The sequence below is a fragment of the Heterodontus francisci genome, unplaced genomic scaffold (assembly GCF_036365525.1).
Source record: "Heterodontus francisci isolate sHetFra1 unplaced genomic scaffold, sHetFra1.hap1 HAP1_SCAFFOLD_136, whole genome shotgun sequence".
Classification (NCBI taxonomy): Eukaryota; Metazoa; Chordata; class Chondrichthyes; order Heterodontiformes; family Heterodontidae; genus Heterodontus; species Heterodontus francisci.
This window is the reverse complement of record NW_027141926.1, coordinates 4435718-4448765: the sequence shown is the minus strand read 5'-3', so window position 1 is coordinate 4448765 and position 13048 is coordinate 4435718.

Here is a 13048-nt window from a genome sequence, read left to right as displayed (position 1 = left end):
TGCCTCCCTGACACGCCCTCTCTCTCCTTCTATCTCTGTATCTCTCTGTCCCTCCATCCGTCTTTCCCTCCCTGTCACTTCCTCTCTCTCCTATCTCTGTCTTTCTCTCTGTCTTTCCATCTGTATTTCCCTCCCTATCACTCCCTCTCACTCGTTCCATCTCTGCCTCTCTCCCTGTCCCTCCATCTTTCTTCCCACCCACCACCCATCACTCCATCTCTCTCCTTCTCTCTCTGTCTCTCTCGCTCTATCCCTCCATCTGTCCTTCCCTCCCTGTCACTCCATTTCTCTTCCTTTCTCTCTCCCTCTGTCCCTCCATCTGTCTTTCCCTCTCTGTCTCTCCCGCTCTCTCCCCCTCTCTGTCTCTCCCGCTCTCTCCTTTCATCTCTGCCTCTCTCTCTCTCTGTCTCTCCATCTGTCATTACCTCTCTGTCTCTGCCTCTCTCTCCATCTATCTCTGTCTCTCTCTCTGTCTTTCCATATGTCTTTCCCTCTCTGTCTCACCCACACTCTCCTTCTCTCTCTCTCTCTACCTCTCTCTCTACCTCTCTCTCTGCCTCTCTCTCTCTGCCTCTCTCTCTCTCTCTGTCCCTCCATCTGCCTTTCCCTCCCAGTCACTCCTTCTCTCTCCTTCTATCTCTGTCTCTCTCTCTGTCCCTCCATCTGTCTTTCCCTCTCTGTTGCTCCCTCTCTCTCCTTCTATCTGTCTCTCCCTCTCCCTCCCCTCGATCTCACTGTTCCCCTCGATCTCACTCTCGCCCTCTGTCTCCCTCTCGCCCTCTGTCTTCCTCTCGCCCTCTGTCTCCCTCTCCCCCTCTGTCTCCCTCTCCCCCTCTTTCTCCCTCTCCCCCTCTATCTCACACACCCCCTCTATCGCATACACCCCCTCTATCTCACTCTCCCTCTCTATCTCACACTCTCCCTCTATCTCACTCTCCCTCTCTATCTCACACTCCCCCTCTATCTCACACTCCCCCTCTATCTCACTCTCCCTCTCTATCTCACACTACCCCTCTATCTCACTCTCCCTCTCTCTCTGTCTCTCTCACTGACTCTCTCTCTATCTCTTCCTGTCTCTCTCTCTCTGTTTCTCTCTCTCTATTTGTGTCTCTCTGTCTGTTGCTCTCTCTCTCTCTCTCCTCTCTCTCTCTCTCCATGACTCTGTTTGTGTCTCTCTCACACCATTTCTCTCTCTCTGCCTCTGTCTCTCTGCCTCTCCCTGTCTCTATCTCTCTCTCTGTGTCTCAGTTTCCCCAATCTCTCACCATAAGACAGTCCCGTCATCCCGGGAACAAGTCTGGTGAACCTTCATTGCACTCCCTCTCTGGCAATAATATCCTTCCTAAGGTAAGGGGACCAAAACTGCACACAGTACTCCAGGTGTGGTCTAACCAAGGTTCTATGTGATTGAAGCAAGACTTCACTACTCCTGTACTCAAATCCTCTTGTGATAAAGACTAACATCCCATTAGCCTTCTGAATTGCATTCTGCACCTGCATGTTAGTTTTCAGTGACTTATTGACGGGGACACCCAGGTCGCTTTGTACATCTACACTTTCTAATCTCTTACCATTTAATAAATACTCAATTCCACCATCCCGGGTGTGATCAGATTCTCTGTCCCTTCGTAAACCATTTCATGTCCCACCAACAGCTTGTGCCACTGCCCTATTTATCGGTGTGTTTTCCCCTTCTGATGATGTTGAATTTGTTAGTGGCTTTTCTCCTACTGAAGTTGTTGTATTTGTTAGGTTTTTTTATCCTTGGGAAGCTGTTCTTTTCCTGTTGAAATTGTTGCATTTGTTGGTGTTTTTTTCTCCTGTTGAGGTTGTTGTTGCATTTGTTGGTGTTTTTCCCCCCTGCTGAGATTGTTGTTGCATTTGTCGGTGTTTTTTCTCATGTTGAAGTTGTTGTTGCATTTGTTGGTGTTTTTCCTCCTGTTGAGGTTGTTGTTGCATTTGTCGGTGGTTTTTTCTCATGTTGAAGTTGTTGTTGCATTTGTTGGTGTTTTTTTTCTCCTGTTGAAGTTGTTGTTGCATTTGTTGGTGTTTTTCCTCCTGTTGAGGTGGTTGTTGCATTTGTTGGTGTTTTTCCTCCTGTTGAGGTTGTTGCGGAATTGATTTGAAAAACACGTTTGCTAACACTTTTCGGGATGAGAAGCTACATTCAACTGAACCCCAGGACCCGTTTCTCTGTCACGTTTAAAGCACTAACCTTGCATTAGTGAGGAGTCAGTCTCTGAAATAAATGTCCCAGTGCTGCTGTAACATAAAATGGCCACCGTGAACAAACCTAAAATGGCTGACTGATGTTCTGAGAGAGGAGGGAACGAGAGACAGACAGACAGACAGACAGAAAGACAATCTGTAACCTCATGGCCCAGCATATCCCCCACTCTACCATTACCATCAAGCCAGGAGACCAACCCCGGTGCAGTGAAGTGTGCAGGAGGGCAGGCCAGGAGCAGCACCAGGCATACCTCAAAATGAGGTGTCAACCTGGTGAAGCTACAACCCAGGACTATCTGCGTGCCAAACTGCGTCAGCAGCATGCGATAGACAGAGCTAAGCGATCCCATAACCAACGGATCAGATCTAAGCTCTGCAATCCTGCCACATCCAGAGAAAAGGAGTGATCAGCATGAAGAGACTGCTGGAGATTTATGTTCCCGGTAATCTCTCCATCTCTATCTCTCCTTCCTCTGTCTTTTACTCTCTCAAGCCCTGTCTCACCTCTCTGTTCCTCTTTATCCATGTGTTACGAACACTGGACTTTGTCTTTCTCCCATCTTCACTCTTCATCTCAACTTCTCCCTCTGTTACCCTCTGAATCCCAGTCTCTCCCTCTCTGTTACCCTCTGAATCCCAGTCTCTCCCTCTCCGTTACCCTCTGAATCCCAGTCTCTCCCTCTCTGTTACCCTCTGAATACCAGTCTCTCCCTCTCCGTTACCCTCTGAATCCCAGTCTCTCCCTCTCTGTTACCCTCTGAATCCCAGTCTCTCCCTGTCTGTTACCCTCTGAATCCCAGTCTCTGCCTCTCTCTCTCTCTCTCCCTTTCTGTTTCTTTCTCTCTCTCTGGCTCTCTCTGTCTATCAGTGTCTCTCCCTCTCTCTCTCTGCCTCTGTCCATGCCTCTGTCTCTCTCACACCATCTCGCCCTCCCTCTCTCTGTCTCTCCCTCTCTCTGCCTCTCCATCTCTCTCTCTCTTCTTCTTTTACTTTGTCTCTCCCTATCTCTCTTTCTCACCTTCTGTCCATGACTCTGTTTACATCTCTCTCTCTCTCTCTCTCTCTGTCTCTTTCCATGACTCCATTTGTGCCTCGCTTACACCATCTCTCCCACTCACTCTGTCTCTCCCTCTCTCTCTCTGTCCCTCCACCTGTCTTTACCTCTGTGTCACTCCCTCTCTGTCCTTCTCTCTCTGTCTCTCTCTCTCTGTCTCTCCATCTGTCCTTCCTTCACTGTCACTCCATCTCTCTCCTCTCTCTGTCTCTCACTCTGTCCCTCCATCTGTCTTTCCCTCTCTGTCACTCCCTCCCTCTCCTTCTATCTCTGTCTCTCTCTCTGCCATCACTGACACAGGGAGAGAGACAGAGGGATGGAGGGTTAGATATGAAGGCATAGAGAGGGTTGTAGAGAGGGACGAACTTGGAGAGAGAGAGAGATTGTTGAGTTGGATGAAGAGGATAATGTAAGATATATTAACTTGATTTAATCCTTCACTGCTGTGTACACAAACATATTTGAGATAGGTATGGAGAGAAAAAAACATCGGTAGAGGGAGGAATGCAGATGAAGTTGGGGCCCAGGCAGACACTTTTGATGATCCAGAAGGAACAGCCTCCATTTTAAATATTCAGCCAACTCTTCCACTGTGGGAACCATCACACCCTCATGATGTTGGTTGTGGAAATTTCATGCTGGCTTATTGGTTAATTTTTAAACCTGTGATTGATAGGGTGGTGGGTGCCTGGAACGCGTTGCCAGCGGAGGTGGTAGATGCGGGCACGATGGCATCTTTTAAGATGTATCTAGACAGATACATGAATGGGCAGGAAGAAAAGAGATACAGACCCTTAGAAAATAGGCGACATGTTTAGATAGAGGATCTGGATCGGCGCAGGCTTGGAGGGCCGAAGGGCCTGTTCCTGTGCTGCAATTTTCTTTGTTCTTTGTTCTTTGATAGTTTCTTGTTAACCAAAGGTATTAAGAGATAAGGGGCAAAGGCAGGATATATGGTGTCAGATTGATCACAGATCAGCCATGATCTCATTGAATGCCGGAACAGGGTTGTGGGGTTAAATTGCATCCTCCCCTTCCAATATCCCCTGTGAAATATCCTTCTTTCTCTCTCAGTCACCCTGTCAGTCCATGTCTCTCTGTTTCTCTCTTTCTGTCTCTCTCTCTGTCTCTATCGGACAGTGTAGAGTGAGATTCACTCTGTATCCACCCCATGATGTTCCTGTCCTGGGAGTGTGTGATGGGACAGTGTCGAGGGAAATTTACTCTGTGTCAAACCCAACATTGTGCTTAGCTTGGGAATGTTTAATGGGACAGTGTAGCTGGAGATTTACTCTGTGTCTCTCTCTGTGTCCCTCCATCTGTCTCCCCCCCCGTCACTCCCTCTCTCTCCGTCTCTCTCTCTCTATCTCTCCATCTGACCTTCCCTCCCTGTCACTCCATCTCTCTCCTTCTCTCTCTGTCTCTTACTTTGTCCCTCCATCTGTCTTTCCCACTCTGTCACCCTCTCTCTCCTTCTCTCTCTCTCTGTCCCTCCTTCTGTCTTTCCCTCCCTGTCAATCCCTCTCTCTCCTGACATCGCTCTCTCTCTCTCTGTCTCTCCATCTGTCTTTCCATCCCTAACACTCCCTCTCTCTCTTTCGATCTCTGTCTCTGCCACTCTCTCTGTCTCTCTCTCTGTCCCTCCATCTGTCTTTCCTTCTCTATCTCTCCCTTTCTCTCCTTCTATCTCTGTCCCTCCATCTGTCTTTCACTCTCTGTCAACCCCTCTCTCTCCTTCTATCTCTGTCTCTCTCTCTGTCCCTCCATCTGTCTTTCCCCCCTGTCACTCCCTCACTCTCCTATCTCTGTCTCTCTCTTTCTATCCCTCCATCTGTCCTTCCCTCCCTGTAACTCCATTTCTCTCCCTGTCTCTCTCTGTCTGTCCCTCCATCTGTCTTTCCTTCTCTGTCTCTCCCTTTCTCTCCTTCTATCTCAGTCCCTCCATCTGTCTTTCACTTTCTGTCACTCCCTCTCTCTCCTTCCACCTCCGTCTCTCTCGCTCTCTGTCTTTCCATCTGTCTTTCCCTACCTGTCACTCCCTCTCTCTCCTTCTATCTCTGTCACTCCCGCTCTCTCTCTGTCTCTCTCTCTGTCCCTCCATCTGTCTTTCCTTCTCTGTCTCTCCCTTTCTCTCCTTCTATCTCGGTCCCTCCATCTGTCTTTCACTCTCTGTCACCCCCTCTCTCTCCTTCTATCTCTGTCTCTCTTTCTGTCCCTCCATCTGTCTTTCCCCCCTGTCACTCCCTCACTCTCCTATCTCTGTCTCTCTCTCTCTATCCCTCCATCTGTCCTTCCCTCCCTGTAACTCCATCTCTCTCCCTGTCTCTCTCTGTCTGTCCCTCCATCTGTCTTTCCTTCTCTGTCTCTCCCTTTCTCTCCTTCTATCTCTGTCCCTCCATCTGTCTTTCACTTTCTGTCACTCCCTCTCACTCCTTCTCTCTCTGTCTCGGCCACTCTCTCTGTCTCCCTCTCTGTCCCTCCATCTGTCTTTCCCTCTCTGTCTCTCCGTCTCACTCCTTCTATCTCTGTCACTCCCGCTCTCTCTCTGTCTCTCTCTCTGTCCCTCCATCTGTCTTTCCTTCTCTATCTCTCCCTTTCTCTCCTTCTATCTCTGTCCCTCCATCTGTCTTTCACTCTCTGTCAACCCCTCTCTCTCCTTCTATCTCTGTCTCTCTCTGTGTCCCTCCATCTGTCTTTCCCCCCTGTCACTCCCTTACTCTCCTATCTCTGTCTCTCTCTTTCTATCCCTCCATCTGTCCTTCCCTCCCTGTAACTCCATTTCTCTCCCTGTCTCTCTCTGTCTGTCCCTCCATCTGTCTTTCCTTCTCTGTCTCCCCCTTTCTCTCCTTCTATCTCAGTCCCTCCATCTGTCTTTCACTTTCTGTCACTCCCTCTCTCTCCTTCTACCTCCATCTCTCTCGCTCTCTGTCTTTGCATCTGTCTTTCCCTACCTGTCACTCCCTCTTTCTCCTTCTATCTCTGTCACTCCCGCTCTCTCTCTGTCTCTCTCTCTGTCCCTCCATCTGTCTTTCCTTCTCTGTCTCTCCCTTTCTCTCCTTCTATCTCGGTCCCTCCATCTGTCTTTCACTCTCTGTCACCCCCTCTCTCTCCTTCTATCTCTGTCTCTCTCTCTGTCCCTCCATCTGTCTTTCCCCCCTGTCACGCCCTCACTCTCCTATCTCTGTCTCTCTCTCTCTATCCCTCCATCTGTCCTTCCCTCCCTGTAACTCCATCTCTCTCCCTGTCTCTCTCTGTCTGTCCCTCCATCTGTCTTTCCTTCTCTGTCTCTCCCTTTCTCTCCTTCTATCTCAGTCCCTCCATCTGTCTTTCACTTTCTGTCACTCCCTCTCTCTCCTTCTACCTCTGTCTCTCTCGCTCTCTGTCTTTCCATCTGTCTTTCCCTGCCTGTCACTCCCTCTCTCTCCTTCCATCGCTGCCTCTCTCTCTATCTCTCTAACTGCCTTTCCCTCTCTGTCTCTCCCACTCTCTATCCCTCCATCTGTCCTTCCCTCCCTGTCACTCCATATCTCTCCTTCTCTCTGTTTCTCACTCTGTCCCTCCATCGGTCTTTCCCACTCTGTCGCTCCCTCTCTCCATCTCTCTGTCTCTCCCTCTCTCTCCTTCTATCTCTGTCACTCCCGCTCTCTCTCTGTCTCTCTCTCTGTCCCTCCATCTGTCTTTCCTTCTCTGTCTCTCCCTTTCTCTCCTTCTATCTCGGTCCCTCCATCTGTCTTTCACTCTCTGTCACCCCCTCTCTCTCCTTCTATCTCTGTCTCTCTCTCTGTCCCTCCATCTGTCTTTCCCCCCTGTCACTCCCTCACTCTCCTATCTCTGTCTCTCTCTCTCTATCCCTCCATCTGTCCTTCCCTCCCTGTAACTCCATTTCTCTCCCTGTCTCTCTCTGTCTGTCCCTCCATCTGTCTTTCCTTCTCTGTCTCTCCCTTTCTCTCCTTTTATCTCAGTCCCTCCATCTGTCTTTCACTTTCTGTCACTCCCTCTCTCTACTTCTACCTCTGTCTCTCTCGCTCTCTGTCTTTCCATCTGCCTTTCCCTGCCTGTCACTCCCTCTCTCTCCTTCCATCGCTGCCTCTCTCTCTGTCTCTCTAACTGCCTTTCCCTCTGTCTCTCCCACTCTCTATCCCTCCATCTTTCGTTCCCTCCCTGTCACTCCATTTCACTCCTTCTCTCTCTGTCTCTCACTTTGTCCCTCCATCTGGTTTTCCCTTCCTGACACTCCCTCTCTCTCCTTCTCTCTCTGTCTCTGCCACGCTCTCTGTCTCCCTCTCTGTCCCTCCATCTGTCTTTCCCTCTCTGTCACTCCCTCTCTCTCCAACTATCTCTCTCTCTCTCTCTTTCCATGACTCTATTTGTGCCTCCCTTTCACCATCTCTCCCACTCTCTCTGTCTCAGTCTCTCTGTCTCTCTGTCTCTCTCTCTCTGTCTCTCTCTCTCTGTCTCTCTCTCTCTCTGTCCCTTCATCTGTCTTTCCCTCTCTGTCACTCCTCCTCTCTCCTTCTATCTCTGTCTCTCTCTCTCTATCCCTTCATCTTTCGTCCCTCCCTGTCACTCCATCTCTCTCCTTCTCTCTCTGTCTCTCACTTTGACCCTCCATCTGGCTTTCCCTTCCTGACACTCCCTCTCTCTCCTTCTCTCTCTGTCTCTGCCACTCTCTCTGTCTCCCTCTCTGTCCCTCCATCTGTCTTTCCCTCTCTCTCTCTCCGTCTCACTCCTTTTATCTCTGTCACTCCGGCTCTCTCTCTCTCTGTCCCTCCATCTGTCTTTCCTTCTCTGTCTCTCCCTCTCTCTCCTTCTATCTCTGTCTCTCCATCTGTCTTTCCCTCGCTGTCTCTCCCTCTCTCTCCTTCTCTCTCTCCTTCTCTCTCAGTCTCTCACTCTGTCCCTCCATCTGTCTTTCCCTCCCTGACACTCCCTCTCACTCCTTCTCTCTCTGTCTCTCTCTCTGCTATCACTGACACTAGAAGAGCGACAGAGGGAGGGAGGGTTAGATATGACGGCATAGAGAGGGCTGCAGTGAGGGACAAACGTGGAGAGAGAGCGATTGTTGAGGTGGATGAAGAGGATAATGTCAGATATATTAATTTGATTAAATCCTTCACTGCTGTGTACACAAACATATAAGAGATAGGTATGGAGAGAAAACGAACATCGGGAGAGGGAGGAATGCAGATGAAGTTGGGGCCCAGGCGGACACTTTTGATGATCCAGAAGGAATAGCCTCCATTTTAAATATTCAGCCAGCTATTCCACTGTGGGAACCATCACACCCTCATGATATTGTTTGTGGAAATTTCATGCTGGCTTATTGGTCAATTTTTAAACCTGTGATTGATAGATTCTTGTTAACCAAAGGTATTAATAGATAAGGGGCAAAGGTGGGAGACATGGTGTTAGTTAGATCACAGATCGGCCCTGATCTCACTGAATGCTAGAACAGGGTCGAGGGGTTAAATTGCCTCCTCATCTTCCTATGTCTGATGTTAAATATCCTTCTTTCACTCTCAGTCACCCTGTCTGTCTGTGTCTCCCTCTATTTCTCTCATTCTCTCTCTCTCTCTGTCTGTTTCGGACAGTGTAGAGTGAGATTCACTCTGTATCCACCCCATGATGTTCCTGTCCTGGGACTGTTGGATGGGACAGTGTAGAAGGAGCATTACTCTGTATCTAATCCATGCTGTACCTGTCTGGGGAATGTTGATGGGAGAGTGGAAACAGAGAGGTCTGGGACCAGGGTCCTCATGGGGAGGACTTAATGGTGCCTCCGAATAGACCAGTTAACAATATTGGTGCTCCAGGGATGAAAGGGACATTGGCTGAGTGGATACGACATTGGCTGAGAGAGTGGACAATGGTTGTTTCAGACTGGAGGGAGGTATACAGTGGAGGTTTATATTAGGACCACTGATCTTTTTGATATATACTAATGACTTGGACTTGTGTTTACAGGGCATAACTTCAATGTTTGCCAATGTTTGTGCCATCTGCAATGTAATAAACCGGGAAGGGACTAGTAGCAGACTTCAGGAGGATAGAGGCAGTCTGGTGAAATGGAACACACAAGAACAAATGAATTAGGAGCAGGAGTAGGCCATTCGGCCCCTCGAGCCTGCTCTGCCATTCAATGGCTGATCTGATTGTGAACTCAACTCCACTTTCCTGTCTGTGTCCCATAACCCTTGACTCCCTCATTGATCAAAAATCTATCGAACTCAGCCTTGAATATATTCAATGATCCAGCCTCCACTGGTCTCTGGGGAAGAGAATTCCACAGACCGACCCCCATCTGAGAGAAACACATTTCTCCTCAGCTCAGTTTTAAATGGGACGTCCCTAATTTTAAAACTGTGTCCCCTAGTTCTAGTCTCCCCAACAAGGGGAAACATCCTCTCAGCATCCACCCTATCCAGTCCCCTCGGGACCTGAGATGTTTCACTCAGATCACCTCTCATTCTTCTAAACTCCAGTGGGTATCGGCCCAACCTGTTCAACCTTTCCTCATAAGATAACCCCTTCATCCCAGGAATCAGCCCAGTGAACCTTCTCTGAACTTCTTCGAATGCAATTATATAATTTCTTCAGTAAGGAGACCAAAAGTGTCCACAATCCTGCAGACGTCGTCTAACTTATGCCCTGTACAGCTGTAACAACACTTCCCTACTTTGATATTCTATTCACCTTGCAATAAACAACAACATTCCATTTGCCTTCCTAATCACTCGCTGTAGCTACACGGTAACATTTTGTGATTCATGTACCAGGACACCCAGATCCCTCTGTACCGGACAGTCCTGCAGTCTCTCTCCATTTCAATAATATACTGATTTTTATTCTTCCTGCTAAAGTGGACAAGCTCACATTTTCCCACATTGTACTCCATCTGACAATTTTTTGCTCACTCACTTAAACTATGGAAATCTCTTTGTAAACGTTATGTCCTCTTGACAGCTGGTGAAATGGTCAGACACAGGGCAGGTTAACTTCAATGCTGAGAAATGTAAAATGATGCATTTTGGAAGGAAGGCTGAGGAGAAGCGATATAAACTAAATGGTACAATGTTAAAATGGGTGCAGGGGCAGAGAGATCTGGAATTTCATTTGTGTCACTTTTTACACCTAAAAGATTCAATTTGGGGCTTGGAATCTTGTCAGTTGAATTTAGCTTCATCCTGAAAAGTGTTAGTAAACGTGTTGGGAAATGTGTCAAAAGCTGTTTCCATTCAGACATTCCTGCATTGTGGAAGTGTGAGTTATCTTTGCAGAGACAGGAAATAGAGTTGTTTGAATGGACCTGCAGGTTTTAGTTGATGCAATAAGGTGAGAATTTGAATTGTGTCCCTTCCAGATACACAGAATTGAAGGTATTTACAGAACACCACATGAAGTAGTTTACCAATGTCTGACAAACTTCAAAGACTTCAAACACATGGAAGAAGAGGAGAAGGGAACAATATACAAAACCTCAGTCAGTCAGACAACAGCAGGAGGAAAATGAATCTCTTTTTATGGGTTTTAATTTGAAGGCCTGAGCTGATGACTGAAAAAGTAGGAGTTCAAATCCCACACAGGGCTGTTGTGAATTTGAATTTTTTTTTAAACATTAATGTGGAGTTAAAAAGCCTTGAGGTTGGAATGATTCACTCCTGTCTTCTAGTGCAAAGCCCGTGTGTGTCTCAGTTTTGCTGTATTTATTCATGATTTAAGATGATGAAGATAGATGAAGTGGGGCGGCACAGTGGCGCAGTGGTTAGCACCGCAGCCTCACAGCTCCAGGGACCCGGCTTCGATTCCAGGTACTGCCTGTGTGGAGTTTGCAAGTTCTCCCTGTGTCTGCGTGGGTTTTCTCCGGGTGCTCCGGTTTCCTCCCACAAGCCAAAAGACTTGCAGGTTGATAGGTAAATTGGCCATTATAAATTGTCACTAGTGTAGGTAGGTGGTAGGGAAATATAGGGACAGGTGGGGATGTTTGGTAGGAATATGGGATTAGCGTAGGATTAGTATAAATGGGTGGTTGATGTTCGGCAACGACTCGGTGGGCCGAAGGGCCTGTTTCAGTGCTGTATCTCTAATCTAAGAATGTAACATACCCAAGTTTACCAATGACACTAAAATAGGCAGCATTGTAAGCAGTGTAACCGGAAGCAGAACATGACAAAGAGATATTAATATCTTAAATAAATGGGCAAAACTGTGGTAGTTAGATTTCCATGTCAGTAAAAAAAGACTAGAACAGAGTACTTTATAAATGGTGAAAAGATAGAAACACTGGAGGTTCAAAGAGACTTTGGGGGGGTCCGTGTCCATTTGAGTGCAGTGTAGATTTACCAGAATGATAACCGGACTCCAAGGGTTAAATTACGAGGTGATATTACACAAACTAGGTATTTATTGCCTGGAATTTAGGAGGATCAAGGTGATTTGTTCGAAGATGTTGAGATATTTAGGGGAACTGATGGGGTAGTTTGGGAGAAACGATTTCAGCAGCTTGGGAACATAGGAACAGGAGTAGGCCATTCAGCCCATCGAGCCTGCTCTGCCATTCAATACGATCCTGGCTGATCATCCACTTCAATGCTTTTTTCCCAGACTGAGTTTCCACAGCCCTCTGGGATAGAGAATTCCAAAGATTCACAACCCTCTGAGCAAAGACATTTCTCCCCATCTCTGACCTAAGTGGCTTCCCCCTTATTTTGAAATTGTGTCCCCTGGTTCTAGACTCCCGAACCAAAGGAGACATCTTACCTGCATCTAACCTGTCTATCCCTTTAAGTATTTAGTATGTTTCAATAAGATCACCTCTCATTCTTCTAAACTCCAATGAGTATCGGCCCAACCTGTTCAACCATTCCTCAGAAGATAACCCCTTCATCCCAGGAATCAGCCGAGTGAACCTTCTCTGAACTGGTTCCAATGCATCCAGGCCTGACCATTTATCCACTTTGAAAGTTGCCGAACACCTTAATATTTCCCTCTCACTCTGTTTATCCCATCCAATATTTCACACTCCTCCTCTTTAACTACAATATCTGCATTGTTCCCCCTCTTTTATAAAGAGGGAGACAAAGTATTCATTAAGAACCATGCCCACATCTCCCACCTCCACACACATTCCCTTTTTGGTCCCTAATACTCTATCCTTAATTATCCTCTTGCTCTTCATTTATTTATAAAACATCTTTGTGATTTCTTTGATTTAATGGTAATATTATTTTCCGGCCATTTCTTTGCTCTCCTAATTTGATTTTTAATTTCACCCTTGTACTTTCTACACTCATCTCGGCTTTCTGTGGTATTGAGCTCTCGGTATCCGACATAAGCTTCCCTCTTGTGCCTTATCGTACCCGGTTTGATCCTTGACATCCAAGGGGCTCTAGATTTCGGAGTACCACCCTGTTTGTCTTTGTGTGAACATATTTGACATATACCCACAATACAGGACTGGGCAGATAATGGGGATTGTTACTGAGGTTGTGTTTGGGGATTTTTACTGACATCAGTGTGGATTTTAAAGTGTGTCTCCCCTTCCCTCACATCTAAAGTCTCTCAGTGTTGTTGTTGTGTGTTGACAGCTTTTCCAGTGTCCAGTCCCTTTCAACTTTTAATAAAATCTGTGGAACACAAAGAAATGTAAAGTTTCTCCTACAAGCTGTTTTGTCCTCCCTCTTTCACTGTCTTTCTCTGTCACTGCCCTATCTCTCTCTCTGTCTCTCTCAGGACTGGGCAGACACTGGGGATTGTTACTGAGGTTCT